This window comes from Carcharodon carcharias, chromosome 12, assembly GCF_017639515.1.
Source record: "Carcharodon carcharias isolate sCarCar2 chromosome 12, sCarCar2.pri, whole genome shotgun sequence".
Classification (NCBI taxonomy): domain Eukaryota; kingdom Metazoa; phylum Chordata; class Chondrichthyes; order Lamniformes; family Lamnidae; genus Carcharodon; species Carcharodon carcharias.
This window is the reverse complement of record NC_054478.1, coordinates 109,747,697-109,770,005: the sequence shown is the minus strand read 5'-3', so window position 1 is coordinate 109,770,005 and position 22,309 is coordinate 109,747,697. Positions and strand designations below refer to the sequence as shown.

The following is a 22,309-nucleotide window of genomic DNA, read 5'->3' as shown; positions in this document are numbered from 1 at the left end:
TTTTTCCCCCTCTCTCTATAAACTTTACAGCCGCTGCTGGGTGCTTTCTTTCTCAAGCTGAATGCAGTTACCTGACAAAGACTGTTCACTTTTTCTAAAGGCAATTACTTTGGCCCTAATACAGGATTCTAATACTGTCTGGAGTCTTATAGCAATTCTCAACCCGGTGATAATTGCGTTAGTCACTTCTGGATCCTTATGGCCATCCCAAACCTATGACAATGTCGATTGACAATGTCCTCTGCAAGTGCTAACTTCCTAGCAAATGCTCTACTACTAACCCCTAACTTTATCTCCTGGCAAGAGCACCCTTAGCAAGTATACTGAGACGAATGCTATCCCCTGGCAAGTGTCCTATTTTTATCTCCTTTTTTGCAGGCAGCTTTTGCAACATTCAGCCCAAGTTGTGCACTTGTGTCAACACAACAAATAACTTCTAACCAAATATTTGCAATTCTTGACCAATGAGAAGAATGCTTCTGGCTTCCCTAGAACAAACTAACCTTAATTTGCACCCATTACTTACGATTCCAGCCCCCAGGCCAGAACTTCTAGCCAATCAGCATGTCAGTTTTTAATTTGGTTTACTGCTAATGTTACACTCGCTGGAGTCCAAATATGCCCCGGCTATAACTTCACTTATTCTTTCTAAAAGCTACATTACAGTATTTTGGCACTTCGAGATGTCAATGTAAAATCTCCTTAACAACGTTCCATCAATAAATACAATTTAAGGATTTTCATCATTAAACTTAGTAAGTACAAATTGTACTGTACATAATTACTCAAATGTGTCAATGAGATGAAGTCTAACACCACCCTCAGTGCTTCTTCCAGTTGGTGTTCAACATGGAGGAGTACTGATTCATCAGCTGTGGGAGGGATGGTCGGTGGTACTCAGCAGGAGGTTTCCTTGCACATGTTTAACCTGATGCCAAGATACATCATGGGGCATGGGGCCTGGTGCCAATGTTGAGGACTCTCAGGGCAACTCCCTCCCAATTGTATACCACTCTGCTGCTATTTCTGGTGAGTCTATCCTGCCAGTGGAATAGGTGATGGTGTTGTCTCGGTACGGTACAATTCAGCAAGAATGACTATGTCAGGCTGTTGCTTGATGAGCCTCTGGGACAGCTCTCCTAATTTTGGCACAAGCCCCCGAGATGTTAGTTAGATATTGGCAGACTTCCTTCCCTAAAGGGCATTAATGAACCAGAAGGTATTTTACGACAATCGACAATGGTTTCATGATCACCTTTACTGAGACTAGCTTTTAATTCTAGATTTATTGAGTCTAAATTCCACCAGTTGTCATGGTAGGATTTGAACCTTTTTGCCCAGAGCATTAGCCTGGACCTTCACATTACTAGTCCAGTGACATTACCATATGTCACTAACTCTCCCTTGAATGAATCTCTCCTATTTTCAAAACAAATAAAATTATCGCAGATCATCTTGTTAAAGGTATTCTCTTGGTCTTATAAATTATTTGTATTGTAGCAATTCCATTAGCAGGAGCTAGGTTGATGACAGTATTTTGAGTTGCATTCTAATCTAATTAAATCAAAATTGCAGTGTGGCATACTTAGTTTATAGTACACGTTGGTTAATGAGTAGTCTTGTTTGGGGGACAAACCTCCAGACCTTCAGGAAGTTCCTAAACTGGGATGGCAGTTAGGAATCCAGAGTTTGGCTGTGTTGTAATTTTCAGCTCTGAGATGCCCGAGCGCAGCTTTTCCTGTTCTTAAATTACAAGTCATTACAAAACTAAAGTACTTTTCTCATTCTCATGGATTGTTGCAGACTGACCCAGACTCTGAGGTTCAGTGATATTAGCAGAACCTGCAACCTGACACTACAGTGGTTCCTTATTGATCCTTCCACTCTCAGAGCCGATTCCCATGGTTGATCACATGGGCCTTGTATCCCGGTAGAAATGCTAGTTGGCTATCCTCTGGACTTCCAACTCCATTCTATCTTGAAACTAGACAGTTTAAAGTATAACAGTTTACAAAACCTGACATTCCTTGCACCTCCCTGGGACCTGAAGAATCCACCATCAGCCTACCTGCTCGGGTCGTTGTTTAGAGGTCTGAATATCTTGCACCTACTTCCCAGTAAAACAACCTGTGCCTCTCCTTTAACTTTTAACAGCAAGCCAGTCAAGCTTGTGTGTCACATGACATGTTTGTTTCTCCATTTTACCTTAAATTGAAGAGACAGGCCCAAAACATCATAATCTTACAAACTTCATATTTGTAACACATTCCTTTGCTTTCTGCTATTGAGTCCTGGTTACCTGTTGTCCAATCCCTTTGACAAAAAAAAAGGCTAACTTAGCTGCCTTCCTAATTCCTTATTGAGCTTGTAATGTTAACTTTGATTTTTTTTGTACAAGGGCATCCAGGCCCTACTGAATACCAACAGCTCCCAGTCTCTCTCCATTTAAGAAGTGTTCCGCTTTTCTATTTTTCCCCACAAAATGAATAACTTTGCACTTCCCCACATTATATTCTAACTGTCATGTTCCTGCCCACTCTCTCAACTTGTTTAAATCTCTTTACATCCTTCTTGAGTCGTCCTCACAGCTTACCTCCCCACTAAACTTTGTCAGAAAAATTGAATGTGTTACACTCGGCCCTTTCATGTAGGTCATTGATATAGATTATAAATAGCTGAGGTCATTGATATAGATTATAAATAGCAGATGTCCATGCTCTAATCATTGTGTTACCCTGCTAGTTACAACCTGCCAAACCAAAAATGATCTATTCATTTATGACCTGGAAGTATAGCGATGTTTGTATTGGAAGCTCTGCATTTGCTTATTGTATTTTATAGAATGGTCAGTCTGCAATCCATATGGGTTACAGTTGAGCTGCCATAAAATAACTTTTTCCATTTTCTCCGCTCTCTTGAAGGCATTTACTCAATTAAGTACTGAAAGGGATTTAGGAAATTATTTTTGAATAATAGGATCAATTTAAAAACAATTATCACAATATGCAGTATTTTTCTGGACACTTGTTAATGTTGTTGTGTTTCACCATAACATCTTGTTCAGTAAATGACCTCATTATTTTAAGATTAACCAAGCTTACCAGTTACAGTCACATGCCCTGCTATAAATCCTTACTTTTGGCCTTTGTTTTGAATTGTTTCTGGTTGTTTATTTTGTTCTTTTTCTGTTATTCTCTGTTGTGATCTATAAATGTCGAACAATTCCATATGTGACTGAAGAAGGGCTGTGAAATGACTTAGAACACTACCCTTTCACATTTTGGGCCTGTGTGGAGCCCAAACACTCGTGGAAAATTGTTTTTTCTCTTGAACTAATAACAGTTCCATGTCAAGTACATTTTCGACAATTACTGATAGACATTAGTCAATAATAGTAGTTGACGCCAGTGATGCAACACTCCACCTACTTTATCAAAACAATCAGCTGGAGTACAAAATGGAGTTTTTCTTTTGCACAAATACTGGCTTTTTACCCCTCCTAAGATTATCATGAGGAAGACATTTAATCTCTACCTGAAAAGGCGCTGTAAGCGTGGCCGATCTGTTAAGTAGAAATATTCACATTCAGGCAGCTCTTCCGAATTTGAAGTTCAGGTATGCCAGTGTATGAAATATCTTGAATCTGATTGCATTTTATCTTGTATGGGAGTGGTCACTAATATTCAGTGAATATTCTATTCAAGGAGGGGGATGGAGGCTTGAATCAGGGCCTCTGGGTCAAAAGAGGGTAACAATGTAGTGACTTGCCTTCCTGTATATTATAACGGGATTGTTAGCTGAGTGATGGGGTTGTGGTACTCTTTGCAATGTTAGTCTAAAATTATGTAAGGCATGAACTCCTTAGCCACTCTTCTGTAAGTTTGGTTGACATAAGGAACAGGTTATTATCACTTTTCCCTGATGTACTGTAAATTGAATGAATTAAACTTCGTGACCATATTTCTTTGCTAAACAAATATACGCCCTGCAGGATCACTGAACTTTAAAGTTAACTTACTCATTTATGTATCAGTTTCTTCCATTATTAGTTTTTATTTTGTTATTAAAAATGCAGGTTTAAAAACAAGAATTAATGCATTTTCTCTCAAAATTCACCCCGCTCCGCCCCAACAGGAAACAATGAAACAATTGCCAGTTCCTTTGGGTCCTAGTCTAGTTTCTCAAAATATTATTGTAGACTACAGAGTAAGATCTTAAGCATTGACTATTGAACTTGAGATTTCTGCCATTTGATGCCTTGTTCTGATTTGCCTGGCATTGACAATTCACAAATTGCATCAGAGGAACTTTACAACTTTTTAATGTTTTGAAGTTTGGTAGTCTAGTATTGTGTAATGCAGTTTTATTCTTAGCCTGACACTTCTGGCAACAAATAGCAGTAACAGCTGCAGTTCAGCATACTATCTAAGATCAGCCAGCAATGTTTTACACTCTGGCTCTGCCTGTGGATTTCTCTCCTGGACGGAACCTACACTTCTGGATTTGGAAAGAGTAACCAGGATTTCTGAGGATCCTGTGGTGTGTGGAACGCTGTCTTTTACATTCGTAGCACAAGAATTAACTGTTTGAGACTTCAGCCATTCACAGTTGCCTTTGAAGTGCTGTCATGTTATCTATAATATCCAAAGAAAACTCTAAAGGCCCAACCAAGCTGGATCCTAAATGGTCTTAAAAAACAAGCTTCTTGGTAGGGAAAAAAAAAGGAAACGCTGGAAAAACTCAGCAGGTCTGGCAGCATCTGTGGAGTGAGAAACAAGAGTTAACGTTTCACATCCGTATGGTTCTTCTTCTGAGCTCTGTAGAAGAGGCAGACAGACTCGAGACATTAACTCAGTTTATCGCTCCACAGATGCTGACGGATCTGCTGAGTTTTCCAGCATTTTCTGTTTTTATTTCAGATTTCCAGCATCTGCAGTATTTTGCTTTTATCTTATTTGTATCAATTTTGTCAACATAAAGCCCCCAGTTATTTTATGTATAAAAAAAGTAATCAGATGCATGTATTATCAAAAATAACAATTTTAATCATTGCTAATCATTGAAGCCTTTGCAGCATTCAAAAAGGGCTGAATGGCCCTGTATGAGAATTACTGATATAAGCTGTATGAAGATACATATCTTATCGTTTTCACGGTGCTTATTGCATTGTAAATCTCACAGCTGTTCACTATTTAAAAGCTTCAAAGTGTTCATCACGCAAAGCAGTGATTAAGATTGTTATTTTGACAAAGGCTTCTAATTGCAAACTAGAAAATTGAACCCTTTTCAAGTTCTGTCCTCTGTTCCATACTTAAAAAAAAAGTCTGCAGCCAATAATGTGATTTTAGTCAATATCATGACTGTTTGCTGTGCAGCATTTATGTTGCTGAGGATTGTAGTGCAATTAGCTGTATGAAAATTGTTCATACTTTCTGCAGATTGTGTTTATTTTAAAGTGCATGTCCCCTGAGTCTCTGTGATTAACCATTGAGAGAAAAAAGTCAGACTTGCTTGAAAGAGTACTTTTGTTGACTATTCTGTGAAAGGATAGAGACTGGCTTTCAAAAGTGACATTTTCACCGATTGGAAGGACTTTAGATCTCTTCATTGTCATTTGCAGTAGTGAGAGATAGGGTTGAACCTTGCGGTATTTGCAGCTTTTAACTTGAAATCTGGACCGTTCTCTGCATTCTGATGAGGACTTTATACTTTGTCTAACTTTTTTTATTTGGTAAATGTTGTCCTCATTAATTTGAAGCATTTGTGCTAGAAATTGGACCATTCCCAGTTTAGATGGCTTGATGCAGAGTTAAAGTGCAGTTCAGTTCCCACTCCAAGCTAGCAATCGCTACTACCCCAATGTCTATGCCAACCATCCTGTGGCCCCTTTACTTGTGATCACTAATTAATGTCAAATCACCCTATAAACTGCTGAAACTTATCATTTATTTCGCATAGAACCTTTACCGCCAACATAAAGGAGACTTTCAGTATGTCTGGGTCAATTTGAATTCGGTGTCCGTCATCATACTGCTTGGTCTTCTCCTAAGGTCCCTCCCAATAGTTTCACTTTTAATCTTGATTGATCAATTCATGATATTTAAACCTTTAATGCATTTCAATGCATTAAGTCCACTTTGACCATATTGGCTAAAATTAACTGTTTAACCTGTATTTGAATATTTTACATCTGAAAAAATTATGAAATTACATAATTGGTATTAAATCCACTTTGGTCACCCTATTTGAAATTATTTATTTAATCTGTAATCTTCAAATTTTTGTTTAGTTAAGATGATGAGTGTGTATTGAACAAAAAATGGAAACCATGAATATAAATAAATAGGGCAGTTGGAAATTTTATAGTAAGGGTAATCAACAGAATTGTATCTTGACCAGACACAAATTACACATTTTCTCAGAACTACTGGTATAACCCAATACAGAAGTGAATAGTCCTGTGTTTCAAATTGACATGTGAATTCAAATTAATACTCCCTCAGAGCCTTAGCAAAAGTAAATGAAAGGTACTGACCGTACCCAAAGAAATTTTGCTTGGTTTTAATCTATATTGGCAATTTGGTTTCATGAAACAATTGCAGTTGGTTAAATGTAAATATTATAGTTGATTTAGGAAAGGAGGAGCTGAGTTGGAAGAAGTGGCAAGAGACTTAAAAAAAATCTAGATTATACTTGTAAATGTGCAGAAAAATGGCAGCTGAAATAGAATAGAAACAAATGTGCAGGATACTGCATATTACTGAAAGGTAGGCATCTGTATGTTGGGGGAAAATAAAGCATGAAGTTGAAAGAGGTCTGTAGGTGATAGTCTTGGCACTTGATGCCAAATCATTGGAACAACTCTAAAATAGAACCTAAATTATTGGATGGTCAGATGGCATTTTAAAACCGTTCAATTCTCTGCTCTGATTGCACCTTGAATATTGTTTTCAGTTTTGGTCTTCAAATTGTAAAAGAAACATGCAGATCGTGGAAACTGCAAAGAAGTGCTAGGAAGCTAATCAACCGAGCACTCCTTTGTTTTGGCATAGAGATTTCATCTTGTAAAAGTATACAAGATATATGTAGTACAGGCAAAGTAAATCCAGAGCAGCATTTCATGGAAAACCAAGACATTAAAACAAGCAGACATAGATAAAATGGATAAACTGCTAATTTAGGATTAGTACTGAGAGGAACTTCATGCACAGAGTTGTCATTCTTGGAATGGATTTTGGCAGGGTAGTGAAAGTAAAAAACCTTAGATCCATTCAAGATGCAGTTAAAGGGGGCGGTAGGTAAGGAATGCTGCCCCCCCCCCCCCCCCCCCCCCCCCCCCCCGACAGAACAAAATGGTCTGTTTTAAGCTAAATGACTTGTGGGCTGTATGATTGTGGGGGCATTGCAACAACTGAGCCTGAATTTGATTTTACCTAATGTTCAGACACAAACATTTCTCATAGTAATCAAGAGTGAGGGCCTTATTTGTTCACCTGCATACCCCAAAACTAATGATTGTCCTTTTTAAGCCAAAAATAAGTACACAAAAGTATTTCCTATTGAAAATTGAGTTATCCCCAGTATTTGAACAATTGGATTGATAGTGAGCCACACAAACCAGGAAAATCCCAGCTTCAACCGGTCTTTTTCTAGGGAAGAGAAATGGGCAGAGTTACCACTTTTTAATTTCAACCCAACAGCCATCGGTGGGAAGTGTACATATGTGAAGGTTGGGGTGTAGCAGAAGGCTGCTAACACCTTATGATGAATATCCCAAGTCTGTATTTTAAGAAGTGGGGAGAAACATTGAAGTTCAAATGATAAATGAATCCAGAAATAGAAGAAACAAATTATTTCACCCTGATTTGCTTCCCCCTCTATTTTCACCCTTTTAAGGTGCTGTCTTGTTTGTGATGAGATCCTAAATAGCTTGCACAGTCTGTGGTTCTCTTGAATCTAGTTGAAAATGGTTAACTCAACATAAATCAAGGATTAAGCCAGAGATCCTGATCCATATGGCTCAGTGCATCAAGAGACAGTGCATGCCAAACAGTTAGGAAAGCTGTCCCTTTTTTGCTTTTATTTTTTTTCGCAGTATACATGATTGCACTTACCACTACCAGCTGCATTTCGAAAGACAACCTACTCTCAGGCTTCAGCCTTTGCTGCTTTTGGTATGGTCTTTAAAATATAAAATATATCTAAGCTTGCTAACAGCAAGAACATAGCTGGAAACATAAAATAACAAATAGATATTGCTAATAGTCATTTGGTAGTACAGAACTTGTGTATTGCTGAAAGAAGAGACATGTCTAAGCTTTTCGTCTTGCACTCAGGACACGTTACAACATTACCAATGTGAGGGGCAACACCAATTTTCATTATGTGAAGAGAGTACTGATTGGTTGGCAAGTGAACTCTGGTAGAGGAGTTATGGAGAATGCACCAGTGGTGGTGACTGGTAGTTAACTGTCAAGCATTGTTTGAAATTTAAACCAGACAACTTGACCCTGATTGGTCAAGGCATTGCCCTGAGGAATGAGTCAGCGAATGGCTGTCACTTATTTTGTTTGTCTTTACATGTTCTTTCTGTCTGCAAAGTACAGGGCCCTGTGTATTAATATATGTAGCTTCCCGTACATGCAAATGCACCACACTGCAAAACCGACCTACAATATTAAATTGATTGTCATCGTAATTCTTAGCACACTGAGGATAATTCAGCAAATGTTGTCTAATCACGAAATTACATCTAACACTTTTGAGTTTTGCAAGCATAGGCTGGTTAAGCACAGTCTGTACCTTACCAGTTGTGAACAGTGGCAAGGACATGCTGTTTGATACGATCTGCCAGTCTTTGGGATGTACAGCCTATATACCTAGCATCACACTGGCACTGCAATTCACACATGGTATAAATTGTCGTTTTGCCTTATATTGGCATTCTTGTGAAGTGTCCTAATGAATGCAATATTCAAATAGATAGATTAAGTGATTAGGCAAAACTGTGGCAAATGGATTTCAATACAGACACATATGAGGTCTCCCACTCTGAACCTAAAAAGATTAGAACAGAGAACATTCTAAATGGTGAAAAACTAGAAGCAGTGGAGGTTGTTACAATCCTTGTCCAGACCTTGGGTTGTGGGGGCAATCCAGTTAGGAACCAATAACGTTTTGTTTAAAGTAGGCAAAGTTTGAAATTCGTGATGCTTACTATGTGAATAAAACCATAAGATTCCACGTGTTTTGAACAAACAAAAATAAAGTTTACAAGTTCAGAAAGATATCTAAGTGAAATTTCCACACGAGTCCCAATTTGTGCTGATTATGGTGAGTTTTCAGTTGAGGAATTGTGCCACACTAAGCTAAGTAGATCTAACCCAAAGACATTTCACTCTAAAAGCTGTTAAAGAGGAGACTTTATCCTGACCTGTCCTAGATTTGTACCCAGATTCCAGACATAAAAAGATATCGTATGAGTGGCCCTTGTTCAGACGTTATTCATTTAGGCTGTTACGACAGGCAGTTACGCTTCAATTGGTAATGTTGAGCTTTGAAAGTAGCAATGAATCTGACAGAGACAGCCATAGCAAAGTTGGGAGTTAAAAATAGTGACGAATAAATATAATGTAATGTTGGAAAACGAGGCCAAACATGACTCCAAATAGGATGGTGCCACCTTGAGGGTTAAAAGCAGTTGTCCCTAAGTCTGTATTTGAAACCTAAACTGAAAATGTTACAAATATATAACCAGTTCCCACCCCTCTGGTTTGTGTGGAGTCAGATTTTGAATATTGGAAATGTTCCCCACTACCTATAAATATGTTAACTTCTTAAAAACAAAAGTGTTCTATATTAACTTTGGCACATTTATGGTCCTCAAGGGTTAAGGTGAATGTTGCAAACATCTTTTCAACTTGAGCAGATTTAGGCACTTCTTGCATCACTCAACTTTTTAAAGCAATGATAATGTACACCAGAGATCCTGGTGTATAAGTCGACCTAGCATATAAGATGACTCCACTATTTCAGTGGTAAAATGCATTTTTAGGCCTATACTCAGTGTAGAAGTCGACCTCATTTTTCAGTTAATAAATGCATGATTAGGATTATACTCACATTAGGAGTTGGCCCCAATTTTTCAGCTCACAAATATGTGTTTAGGGTTGTACTCACTTTATAAGTCAGCACATGGGATCAAGCAGGTGATTTGGGCCATGATGCCAAGACAGCGTGTGGGAGTTTAATACAGGCCTATACAGAGCAAACGGCAAAGGGCAACCGATGAACAGAAATAGGTCAGAAGCTGGTTTCAAGCTAAAAGCCATAACGTTTGCTAACTCGTTGAATAACTGCTGCAGCGAGGGAATTTGGTGGCGTTGGAAAACTGGTGTAAAAATGGAAGGAGGCGGAATCCGCCCAGAAGAAGATGCTCAAGACCAAATGCACCATGAGAACAGGGACCAGCCATTGGCCTGATCTTGAGAAGCATGTATTGTAATGGGTTCTCAAATTTTCAGAGTGGTTACATCGTCACTAGAAATGCAATGCATACATATGCACTTAAGTGGGCCAAATCAAACCCCGAAGTCCAAAGATTTCGAGGCAACAGTTGGTTGTTGTAGCTGCTTTATGGAACAAAATTGTGTTGTGACAGAAGACCACAATTGCTCAGAGTCTACCAAAAGCCCTCTGCCAGAATTACCAGTTTCCAGTGATTTATCATCAGACAACAGTAAAAACATGAGTACTCATTGTTATATCGGCAACATGGATGGAACACCCATAAATTTTGATATGTCCAGCAACCAAATTGGAATGGAAAGGTTTGAAAACAGTTCTAGTGCAAACCACAGGATGGAAAGACAAGATTCACAGTGGTACTAGCCTGCATGACTGACAGAACAAAATTAAAGCCTGTGGTAATTTTCAAGCGTTAAACCATGCCAAAATCCAAGTTCACCACAGGATTTTTTGTGCATGTTCATGGCCACAGTTGGATGAATGGATGGATGAGGATGGAATGAAGTTGTGGTCAATAATGTGTGAAATAGATGTCTTGGTGGCCTACAGAGAGCACTATTTGTAAATGTGGGACATGTTTAAGCCCTGTATAAGAGGCACCTGTGAAGAAGTAACATCCAAATTGCAGTGATACCAGAATGTCTAAAGTCTGTAGTTTAACCTTTGGATGGCTGCCTCAACAAGCCATTCAGGGATCATGTTTGTGCTGAATGAAATAGGTGGATGTTTGACAAAGAAAAAAACATTCACAAAGTGTAATGCACAAACTTGTAATCAGAACGTTCAAAAATGTGGAGCATCCAATTCAGTGGCTGGAAAGGATGCTGATTTATTGTGGAAGGACTGAAAGTGCCACATCTGATCCAGAATGGGATCCTTACAATGATGCCATAGCCAAAGTGGCTCAGGATGAATTGCATGAGCTCTCTGCATTGGATGCCAAAGGAGATGATGGTTTTTAAAGCTTTGATTTAAACTATACTTGTAGAATTATTTCATTAAATAAAATAAAATTGTAAACCACAGATCATCATTGGAGATTTTAATAGCCACAGTACACAGTGGGGGTACAAGGAGTCTAACAACGATGGAGAAGCAGTCGAAGAATGGATGGACGCTAACTAGCTTAGTCTAATCCATGATCCTAAATTGCCAGCCTCCTTCCACAGTGCCCGCTGGAAGTGTAGTTATAACCCAGATCTTGCCATTGTCAGCAACGACATCGCTGGCCTCTGCAAGAAGCTTGTCACAGACCCAATACCACAGACACAACACTGTCCTATTGGTATCCAGGTAAATGCAGCAGTTTTGCCAACCGTCGCACCATTCAAAAGGCGCTTCAACTTCAAGAAGGTCGGTTGGAACGGGTTCACACGAGCACTTGACTGTAAGGTTAAACGCATTAAACCACTACCTGAGCACTACAACCTGTTTGCAAAAGCTGTCCAAAAAACAGCCAGAAGGAAGATATCCCCCAAGGTTGTAGAGCACACTACATCTCTGGTCTCACCAAGGAGAATGCTGAACTCTACTGGGAGTATGTCTCAATGTTTGAACCTGACCCTTTGTCAGAGGAAATGATATCTACCGGTGAGAGGGTGATGTTAAATATCTCTCAAGAGCGTCAAAACTCCTGGGACACCTTGATAGAGACAACAGATCTTACAAAAAACAGCAAGAAGGCATGGTGTCTCATACACAAACTTGGAAGCGATCCCAAGAAAGCTGCCCAACATCCAAATGTGTCCAAGTTGCACACCAGTTACTCCTAAATGGAAAAATCAACAAGAAGCAACCAAGAGCACAACTAAATAGGAAGAAGTACAGCGATGACCCTGGCTTCACTGGACCATGCACCATGGAAGAGCTGGAAACAGCTATATCTAGTCTAAAACACGGGAAAGCAATTGGTCTTGACAACATAGCAACGGAACAGACAAAGCATTTTGGACAGCAAGCAAAGAAATGGCTCCTACAATTGTTCAACCACTGTCTGGCAACACACAAGCTACCTAATATTTGGCAGAAGGCACGTGTAATGCACTATTAAAGCCTGGAAAGATCCCTCAGACCCTAAAAGTTTTTGGCCAATTTCACTGCTTTGCCACACCAATAAGCTGTTTGAACGCCTGATACTCAATAGGATAACACCAACTGTAGATGAGAAGATCATTCCAGAGCAAGCAGGTTTCCGCCCCGGCAAATCAACAAGCCAACTGCTCAACCTCACACAAAATATCGAAGATGGTTTTGAGCAAGGGATGATAACAAGTGCTGTTTTGTAGACCTGTCAACAGCATATGATACAGTGAACCATAGACGTCTCCTCTGCAAGATCCTAGAGATGACAAAAGATATTCACTTAACAGAGATGTTAGAAAGCATGCTTCAGAATCGCCGGTACTATGTTGAACTAGGTGGGAAGCGCGGCAGGTGGCGTATTCAGAAGAATGGTCTTCCTCAGGGAAGCGTGCTTGCACTGCTGCTGTACAACATCTACACAAATGACCAACCTATAGACGGTGTCACAAGCCATTTTATATATGCTGATGACTTATGTATCACTGCCCAAAGCACTGATTTTAACACCGTGGAGAAAACGCTTTCTGAGGCCATGGAGGGACTAACATCCTACTGTGAAGAAAACCACCTTCGTGCAAACCCATCAAAGATGCAAGTTTGTGCATTCCACCTCAGAAACTATGAAGCCAAACGTCAGCTTAAAGTAACCTGGTGCAGAGCAACACTGATGCATTGCGAGCACCCTATCTACTTAGAGTCACCCTTGACAGATGCCTCACTTTCAAGAACCACACCGAAAAGACAGGCAAAAGTGAGCGCATGAAACAACATCCTGAATAAGCTCACTAACACAAAATGGGGAGCAAGCTTGAAAACATTGTGAACCAGTGCACTTGCTCATTGCTATTCCACTGCCGAATATGCCTACTCTGCACGGGAAAGATCTACTCATGCTAAGAAGATGGATGCCATTCTGAATGCAAGCTGCCGACTTATCACAGGTTGTTTAAAACCAACAAACACCAACAGCCTATATATCCTGGTGAGTATCGTTCCCCGTGATATAAGAAGGATGGTAACCAGCAAGAAAGAGCGACTCTGTCAAACATCAGATGAGAGGCACCCTCTTCACGGTCGTACACCTACACCCAGCCGCCTAAAGTCAAGGAATAGCTTCATGAACAGTGTTGTTCCATTACAATCAACCCCATCTGAAGCCCGCATCACCTTGTGGAAAGACCGGCTCGCCAGTCTTGAACAACCCCCAGCGATGGAAATTCTACCGGATGAAAGCCTTTCCCCAGGAGCTAATTGCAACTGGGCAACCTGGAAGTGCCTTAACAGACTTAGGACTGGTGTAGGTCGTTCAAAGGTGTCACTAAGCAAATGGGGATATACAACCTGCCCGACAACTTGTGAATGTGGAACTGAGCCACAGACTATGCAACATCTCCTGCAATGTCTATCGCTAGAGGAACCCTGCACTGTTGCAGATCTTGCCGGATTCAACAACAAGATGCAAAAATGTGTCCAGTTCTGGTAGGGCCATGTATAGACTGTCCATGGACACGATAAGATTAAATAAAATGTGACACGTTGATGTAATTTGAATTACTGGTGTTATTTTTTTTCACATTTCAAAATGGTGACCAGCTACACCAACAGTACTGCAGTACACATTTTATTCTTGGCATATGGTCGACCCTGGTTTTTGGAAGGGTGCTTTGAAGGTCCACTTACACGCTATGATCAGCATTAATAGCCAAGCTGTAGGTAGTGAAATTGCCCCTATTCTAATCTGATGTAGGTGGGAGAAGATGCAGCCTGAATTACTGTGAAGTCTGAAAAAAATTCAACTATTTGTGTGCTTTCTCTCCACTAGATACACCTAATATTGAAAACACATTACTTATTTGTCCAAAACTTCATTGTGGATTTTCCCATCTTAGTAATGAAAAATGCATTCAAATAATTGTGAAATCATAGGAAATTTCAGTATTTCAAAATGATCTAAAGGACTGTGTAAGAGAGCTGTACAAGAAACATACATGATGTCTTGGTTAGAGTAGATGAGTGAATTTAACTTAAAATAGTGATCAATCATGAGTCTTTCATAATTAAGCGTATATGACTTTCTAAAGCTGCTGCAGTATGAAAACGAAGAGGCAAAGCACAAGTTTTTTTTTGCACCTAGAAACAAAACATTTTTGGTTTGCCTCCATTGAGACAGCTTACCTGCTGTTGCCCTTTCAATACCTGTGTAAACTCTTACATAGAATAGAAGGTGCAGTGTGCCTAGCTAAATTACAGTGCTAACATGACTCTGAGTGGCAATTTGTATACATTTCGTCTTCAAGAATACTAGTGATAGATGACATGCCAAGGAATGCTTAAATTGAATAAGTTTACTGTTTATTTTGCATACTGAAGTGAGGTTATAGCTAAGTGGAAAAGTTGGGTTTGCATAAAGGCCTTGCTTGCCACTCAGGTAGATGTAAAATATCCCAAGGCATTATTTTGGAAAAAATGAGCAGGAAAATTCTTTGCAGTGTTCTGGCTACGATTTATCCCTCAACCAATATCACTTAAACAGAATATATCATCATTATCTTATTGTTGTATGTAAGAGCTTGCTGTGCATGAATTTGCTGCTGCTTTTCCTTACATCAGTGACTACAATTCTAAAGTACTCAATTAGCTGTAAAGTATTTTGGGATGTCTTGAGGCTATATAAATGCAAGTTTTTTTCTCTTTTGGTGAAATTTAGTTGTGCAATACGACAGTAGGATTTCTGATATATTTCACTATGGAGCTGTTGAGTCTGCAATCCCCATCTGCATTTATTTTCTAATTTTCAAACTCACAGCAATGCCTTTACAATTTTGGTAGCCAATGGACCCCTTAATTAAGGCAGCATGTGTTCAGAGGTTGAAACATGAATACTGTACATTGTGAATCCACAAAAGCTCTGGCAAAAGTTGCACCATTTTAAAGGGGGTGCAAGAGCCGAGATGGGTTTACCTACAGAAATCTTTGAAGATGGCAAGACAAGTTGATATAGCAGTTAATAAAACAAAAGGATCCTTGGCTTTATAAATAGAATGGAATGCAAAAGCAAGGAAGTTTTGCTAAACCATTATAGATCACTGTTTAGGCCTCAGTTGGAGTATTGTGTCCAATTCTAAACACCACAACTTTAAGAAAGATGTCAAGGCCTTGAAGAGGAGGCAGAGAAAATTTACTAGAATGGTGAAGAAAAACAGAAAATGCTGGAAACACTCAGACCCGGCAGCATCTGTGAAGAGAAAAAACGGAACATTTCAAGCCTGTAGCCTTGGTGTTAAATCTAGTTTTCTCTCCATAGATGCTGCCAAGCCTGCTGAATATTTCAGCATTTTCTGTTTTTATTTCAGATTTCCAGCATCTACAGTATTTTGCTTTGGTTTTTTATTAGAATGATACCAGGGATGAGGAACCTCATTAACATGACAAGACTGGAGAAACTGGAATTGTTCTCCTTGGAGTAGAGAAGGTTAAGGGCTTTTACTCTGTGAATAAGGGAACTACTTCCACTGACAAAAGGGTCGGTAAGCAGATGAAACAGATGTGGGTAATTGACAAAAAAGCCAGAGGTGGGATGAAGATAATTTCTCTTTATAGATTCTAGAATGCACTGTTTGAAAGGGTAGACGAAACAGATTCAGTATTAACTTTTATAAGGGAATTGGATATGTACTTAAAAGAGAGAAACTTGCAGGAATAGGGGAAAAGAGCAGAGTAGTAGGACTAGTTGGATAGCCTTTTCAAAGATGACTTCATGTACTTCCACCACTGTGATGGAAATAGAAAATTTCTTAATCTCACCAACAGGAAGTGGGAGGACAATACTCACCCAGCAGTCTATCTAGAATGCGCAATTTGACACAATCTGCTGTAATTCAAGTTCTTTGCGATGTGATTGTTAGGCAGACTAGAGTTCATAAAAGAGTGTGAACATGACTGATTTCCGAGAACGTATAGTACTGACACTGCCGCTTTCAGAGAATGGTGGGCTGTGCTGTAAAATTTTAATTTTGATTCTAATTATGATCTTGAATTGACTGCCTGAAATGGTGGTGGAAGCCAGTTCAATATTTATTACTTGTTTTCAAGCACCTCCCCCCCATAACCTTGCCCCTCATTATGTCTTCAACCTCCTCCAGTCTGCACCTATCCAAGGTAACTGTACTCCTCCAGTTCTGGCCTCTTGTGCATCCCTGAGTTTAATCACTGCAACCATTGGTGGCTGTGCCTTCAGCTGCCAAGGCCATAAGCTTTGGAGTTCCCTTCGTAAATCTCTCATGTCTCTAACTCACTTTTCTCCTTTAAGACACTCCTCGAATCTACCTCTTTCACTACCCTAATATCTCCTTAAATGGCTTGGTGCTAAGTTTTGTTTGACACTCCTGTGGAGCACCTTGAGAAGCTTTACAAAGTAAAAAGTGCTATAAAATGCAAGTTGTTAATGTCATGAGGCAGTGCTAAACTTGTATCCATGAAGTGAGTAAAATGTAAGCCAAAACATATATTAAAATAAGTAACAGGTACCCAACATTTTTATTAAAAAAAACTTGCATTTCTTGGGACTTTCAGGTCCTTGAAATCTCCCAAAGCTGCTATCAGCTAATGAATTACCTTAAAATCATAGTTACTTTTCTGTAGACAAACATTTACGAACAGCGAGATCCTGCAAACAACAGATGGGATATACGAGGTAAACTAACCCTCCTCATCCTTCTCGACCTATCTACAGCCTTTGACACACCATCATCCTCCATTCCATCCCCACCATCATCAGTTGGGTGGGAATGCACTTCCCTGGTTCCATTCTTAACTATCTAATTGTAGCCAAAGAATCATCGGCAATGGCTGCAACCCTCTGAGCTAGAGAATTCCACAGATTCCCGACTCTGAGTGAAGAAATTTCTCCTTCTCCCAGCCCAAACCGATTGCTCCCATTTCCTGAGGTTGTGCCCCTGCGTTCTAGATTTCCCTCCCAGGGGAAAGAACCTCTGTGTCTATCCTGTCAAGCTCCTTCATAATCATGTATGTTTCAATAAGATCACCTTTCATTCTTCTAAACTCCATTGAGTATAACCCAGTTCACTCAGCCTTTCATCTTAGGACAACCCTTTCCTCCCAGGAACCAAACGAGCGAGTCTCTTCTGTCCCATCTCCAATTCATGTATATCCTTAAATATGGAGAAGAAAACTGCACACAATACTGCAGGTATGGTCTCATGAATGCCCTATACATTTGTAACAAGAGTTCCTTTTTCTTGTATTGCAGTCCCAGGCTGATTGAAGCTTATGAACAAAGACATAAAGTGAGAAAAAAAAGAACTCCACAAAGGCTGTTTCAAGAATTAATTATAGATTTGATATTTGAAAATTATGTCTTAAAAATAAAAAAGCGCCAAAGATTAGAAAAGCCTTTATCACTTTGTGTTAAATGATGGATTTTTGGAAGCAGTTCCAGACAATCTTAAGGATATTGTTATTTGATCAGGAATGTGACAACTTGAAATGTTTAAGTGAATGAGTAGACCATTTTGTGACCTCAAGGTTGTGGTGATTGAATGGATAGCCTGATTTCTCCCTTTAGCTGCGAGGATAACGATTATTATGCTTTGAATTTTACTTTCTACTTGGGTTTAGCTTCACTGATGACTCCTCCCATCCCCAATGTATCTTTACCTGCCTAGGACCTTAATAAAGAATAGTTGAGACCTGAGGAGCAAATGGAGAGCCCTTGCTTGCCAACTTACTGGAATGTACTGCGTACCACCATGTGATTCTCCAATAGACGGATTGAATACAGACGCTGTCAAACTGAGACTCAGCATATAAACCAACAATTTATTCAACATAGAACAGGTAAATGAATGGCATTGAATATAAAATGGTGATTGCTGTAAACGTTGCTATTTTTCACAATGCATTGTATAAAAATAATTCACCTGAGCTGTGATTCAACATGCATTTTACCTCGAACATGTGATGTACCACTGCCATAGTCAACGCTAGCTGCCTTTTCAGCTAGTTACAGACTGTGGATCATCCTCAGATAAAATCAACCACAGCAAGTATTGTTTCAAATCTTTTCTGGAAATGTCTCCCCAAACCTTTCTACTTCTCTACCTCTTTCTCTACATTTAAGACACTCCTTAAAATCTACCTTTGGTCATGTAGCGTCCCCTTAAGTGGCTTGGTGTCAAATTTTGTTAACATTCCTGTGAAGTGCATTGGGGCAACTACCAATAAAACTACATTGTTTTGGAGGTATACTTAAATAAAACTCATTCGCAAAATCTGCATTTCCCTTATTATTAGGTTAGTAGCTATTCTTTGTCAGATACAGGAAAACCCATACAACTTAATGGCTCTAACTTCAATCTAAATTAGTATATTAAAACCAACTTTATTTTAGTAGGAGCCAATCACAGACTTCCTGATAAATAAATATAATCAAGTTGATATCAATTCAGACATCTGTCTGGGTTTCCTTTCCACATAGTGGTCACCAGCAGATCGAGCATATTGAGGATTTCCAGAACTATGCATGTTTTGCTTTGCCCTGCAGTAGTCAGACTGAAATGTAAACACTCTTCATTTTGCAAAAATGTAGCTGGCTATAACTGAATTTTAGTCCTGTGCATGTATTGTAACTAGTAATAAGGAATTAGAATCAACTATCTAATACAGCCAAAAGCATTTTCTGTCTCAAAGACACACCCAGCCTGGTGTGTGTCCACAACCCCAAGAACCAAGAAGTGTGCCACAGAATAAGAACCCATGGGATAATGGCAGAAATCACAGATGTTTCAACTGTAACAAAATGGGACATAGTACAAGTGATTGCTGATCAAAGTATGAAGCTGTATACCAATTGGGAAGATAAATGCAATTTTAAATGTATGACTGCAGAATGTACAGTGTCATCTGAAGAATATTCCTTTGTCCATTCTTAGTTAAAAAAATGGACTACTGAAGGATGACACAATACTAGTTGTACTTTTAACGTTGAGTGCATGACAAAATTCTTAGAGATTCAGCCACATATATGGTCTTACTAGGTCAGTTGATGTACCATTGGCTAAGTTCTGAGTATTTGCTACTCAAGGGTAAATGAACAGCAGTGCCTATACTCCTAGGATTCAAAAGTTCTGCTGGAGAATGATTCAAATGATGGGAGCATTATAATTAATTTAGCTAAGTAAGCTTTAATACTAACTGGAAGTCAGGTATAGGCTGTGAAGCTATGGTCTGAAATTGCAGTAGAACACCTCAATTCATATTACATATACAAAACAATCTTAAAATACCAGATGCCACAACTTGAAGCTGAACTTTGTGTTCTAATCTACAAAATTCCCTGAGGAAATAGAACTTCCAAGTGACCTTGGGTTATTTTATATTATGTATTAATTAGATTTCTGGCCATAACAAATAAAAGGTCTTGCATTTATATAGCACCTTTAACAACATAACATACCAAAGTACTTTACAGCCAATAAATCAATCATAAAGAGACATGCAATGTAAACACTGCTTCACCTAGGCAGCAAATAACATAAAACACAGTTGATCACATCATCCTCCTCCAACACCTCTCTTTGGTCCTCCAGCTGGAACTGCCCTTGGCTACTTCCATTGTTATCTATCCAGTTTTAGCCAGAGAATCTGCAGCGGCTGCTGTTCTTGCTCCTGCATCCTTACCTTGCAGCCCCTTAAGGATTCATCCTTGTTTCCCTCCTATTTCTCATCTACATGCTGCCCCTTGCAACATAATTAAAAAACAGTCACCCAGCTCTACCTGACTCACCATCTCTCTGTCCCTCCAACTGTCTTTGATTTATCATGCCTTTTGACATCTGGTCAGGAATGAGCAAAAATTTCTTGTAATTACTTATTAGGAAGACTGAAACCATTGACTTTGATCTCTGTCACATGCTCCATTCTTTAGCGACCGACTTCATCCTTTCCCTGGTCACAGTTAGAGGCTAAATCAGACCATTTTCAGCCTTGGCATTCTGTTTGACCCTGAAGTGAACTCCAACCACATATCTGCTCCTTCAGCATGACCGTGTACTTCCACCTATATAACATTACCAATCTCTGCCACTGCCTCAGCTCATCTAGTGCTGAAACCATCATTCATACCACTGTTACCTCTAAACCTGATTATTCCAGTGCTCTCATGGCTGGCCTCCCAGCTTCCAACTTTCATAAGCTTGAACTAAATCAAAACTCTGCTGCCCATATCCTAACTCTCACCAGGTTCTACTCAACCATCAAACCTCTGCTGGTTAACCTACATTGGCTCCCAATCTGGCAATGCCCCAATTTTAGAATTTTTGTTCTTGATTGCTCCTCAAATTCTAGCCTCTTGTTTCCCCGATTTTAATCACTCCACCATTCGCGGCTGTGCCTTCGGCTGCCTGAGCTCTGAGCTCTACCTCCCTAAAGCTTACTGCCTCTGTATCTCTCCAGGCTCCTTTAAGAAGCTCCTCAGTACCTACCTCTTTGATCAAGTGTTAAGTCACCTGTCCTAAAATCACCTTATGTGGATTTGAGTCAAATTTTATCTGATAAAGCTCTTGTGAAGCTCTTTGGAATGTTTTACTATGTTATAAGCTCTATTTAAATGCACATTGCTGAATTCACCCCAAGACTATTGGTAAGTATTTTATTTCTATTGTTGATATGGCAGCCAATCCTTTGTCCAGCATTAATTAGGAGAGATCATTAAAGACAGTTTTTTAAAAGTATTTTCTGCTGTACTTTTTAAGAGTTAAAAGTTATATGAATGTGCATGAAATGGAAAGATCCACTTGATCTTTGCTGAGGCACTTAAACCCCAGCTGGATTGCTGTGTCAACAGAATCAACTCGTGATTGGTTTGTGTCTGCGTGTATTTTCAATTGGCTTGTTTCAATTTCTCCATGAGAAGCTGAAGGTAAGCAATTTTATGGACTAGGACTGTAAACTTACATTGAGATGTATCTACAGTATATAAGCCCTTTAATTGTATTATGTATAGTTAGCAATAAACGTGTAAGCATCTAATAGTGTTGGCACTCCTTCTAAAAACAAAATTACGTTCTACTGTTTTTAGGAAGCCAGAAACGATATTTCAGATTGCTAAGTAATAAAAATGGTACAGTGTTAGCTACGACCTTGACTGCCTGATAGTGCAAGAATATGGTGAGGAATGGATGGATACAGCACACAGTGGACGGATACAGCACACGTTCATTGTTATTCTGGGTAGCAGTGCTTATTTCAAACAGTCAGACCATAAAACTTGCAATTGCAGCATCCCATGAATGTTGAAGTAATCTATAAAATGAAATGTAAATGGAATAGGTTACTTGATGTACAGGATGTGCAGAATGCTGCTAGTTTTAAAAGTTGTGAATAAACTGAAAAAAATAGTTATTTTAAGAAACCTGTGTCACCAAGACTGATTCATATCAATCGTTTTTTTAAACTAGATCACATGAGTATGAATAGATTTTTGGATATCAAGTTATACAAAAACATTTAGAAACCATTTTAATCCAAGTTTGAGCAATTTTTGGGCAAATGGAATGCATCTGACTAACTGAGTAAAGACTTGGAGCTTGGTGAGAAGGGAGTTCGGGGAAGGGGAGAAGAAGTTGTTCATTTCCTCTTTCCATCTTTCTCACCGCATAGAAATTGGTTCTTGCTCTACTAT

The 22,309-nt window shown here is 39.2% G+C and overlaps 1 protein-coding gene across 2 annotated transcripts in view; it reads left to right on the top strand.

Moving 5' to 3' along the window:
- The window catches only part of rab5b (RAB5B, member RAS oncogene family), a 72,568-nt gene that overhangs the window by 10,880 nt on the left and 39,379 nt on the right, over window positions 1-22,309 (top strand). Inside the window, exon 2 of one of the 2 annotated variants that reach the window (XM_041200571.1) lies at window positions 18,294-18,465. The exons of the other annotated variant lie outside the window; for it this stretch is intronic. The gene's annotated coding sequence lies outside the window, so the exon portion shown is untranslated. The remainder of the gene's footprint in view (window positions 1-18,293; window positions 18,466-22,309) is intronic. 2 annotated transcript variants of the gene reach the window in all.